This window comes from Otolemur garnettii, unplaced genomic scaffold (genome assembly GCF_000181295.1).
Source record: "Otolemur garnettii isolate 467f Iridium unplaced genomic scaffold, OtoGar3 scaffold00026, whole genome shotgun sequence".
NCBI classification, from domain to species: domain Eukaryota; kingdom Metazoa; phylum Chordata; class Mammalia; order Primates; family Galagidae; genus Otolemur; species Otolemur garnettii.
The window spans coordinates 13966440-13968143 of record NW_003852421.1 but is presented as its reverse complement, the minus strand read 5'-3'; the positions used below and the strand labels follow the sequence as shown (position 1 = coordinate 13968143).

General features: G+C 45.5%; 1 protein-coding gene across 1 annotated transcript in view; it reads left to right on the top strand.

Annotated features, from left to right (window-relative positions):
* Positions 1 to 1704, top strand: part of KIF13A (kinesin family member 13A) — a 218863-nt gene that overhangs the window by 214987 nt on the left and 2172 nt on the right. The gene's annotated exons all lie outside the window — the stretch shown is intronic.

Below are 1704 nucleotides of genomic sequence, written 5' to 3'. Positions count from 1 at the left end.
CAAAAAAAAAAAAAAGAGAGAGAAAGAAGATACCAGTCATATTGGATCAGAAGGAATAAGCAGAAAGAGGACATTAGCTATTGTTGGACATATGCCAATTTCAAAGATGGTAAAATGTGGCAAGAGGCTAGGTGCAGTGTGTCACGCATTTTGAGACCACCCTGAGCAAGAACTAGACCTGTCTCTACTAAAAATAGAAAATTGAACTGGGCCTTATAGCAGGTGCTTATACATCTAGGTACTCAGGAGACTGAGGCAGGAAGATCATGTGAAGCCAGGAGTTTGAGGTTGTTATAAGCTAGCCTGGGCAACAGGGTGAAACTCTGTCTAAAATAAGAAAAAAGACGGCGGTGCCTGTGGCTCAGTGAGTAGGGTGCCAGCACCACATGCCAAGGGTGGCGGGTTCAAACCCGACCCTGGCCAAACTGCAACAACAAAATAATAGCCAGGCGTTGTGGCGGGCATCTGTAGTCCCAGCTATTTGGGAGGCTGAGACAAGAGAATGACCCAAGAGCTGGAGGTTGCTGTGAACTGTGACACTACAGCACTCTACTGAGGGCAACAAAGTGAAACTCTGTTTCAAAAAAAAAAAGAAAAAAGAAATACGGGGGAAAAAACATATATCACGGAATCAGTAAAATACAGTAATTTGGTTATAAATGAAAAAGTGCTTAGGGAAGTATAGGTGAATTCCTCAAGCAATTAAATTTTGGGCTTTGGAAGTAACTAGGGTTGGTTTTATTTTTTTAGAGACAAAGTCTCACTTTATCATCCTTGGTAGAGTGCTATGGTATCACAGCTCACAGCAACCTCAAACTTCCGGGCTTAGGCAATTCTCTTGCCTCAGCCTCCCGATTAGCTGGGACTATAGGCACCTGCCACAACGCCCAGCTATTTTTTTATTGCACTTTGGCCAGGTTTGGGTTTGAACCCACCACCCTCAGTGTATGGGGCCAGTACCCTACTCACTGAGCCACAGGTGCCACCCCTTGGGTTGGTATTAATATTGTTAAATTTAATTTGAAACAAAATGGGGTTTTGCTAATATTCCTAAGGAAAACAGAAAGTTCTGTGAATATGATCCACTTCCGAGCATTCTCCTTCTAAGCATCTCATTTCTTCCCATTCACATTCCCTTTCTTGGTCCCGCAATTGTGCAAGAGTGATGGCAGAGCCATACGTAGCAAAATAAAGAGCAGGGTGGCACCTGTGGCTCAGTGAGTAGGGTGCACCCCATATACCAAGGGTGGCAGGTTAGAGCCTGGCCCTGGCCACACTGCAACAAAAAATAGCAGGGCATTGTGATGGGCACTCTTATTCCCAGCTACTCGGGAGGCTTAGGCAAGAGAATCACCTAAGCCCAAGACCTGGACGTTACTGTGAGCTGTGACGCCACGGCATTCTACCAAGAGTGACCCAGTGAGACTCTGCCTCTAAAAAAATAATAAAGAGCAGACAGAACTAGACAGAGGCTTGGTGAAGGATCAGCTAATCATGGTGCCACTCGGTCCCTTTGTTTTGCAGAGAAAATTGCTCCAGTGTGATGGCTCTTACCCCTGCTTTCCATACTGGTTCTTTTTTTTTTTCTTTTTACCCCCTCCATACTGGTTCTTAAAATGTCAGTTTGTGGCTCGGCGCCTGTGGCTCAAGCGGCTAAGACACCAGCCACATACACCTAAGGTGGCAGGTTCGAATCCAGCCTGG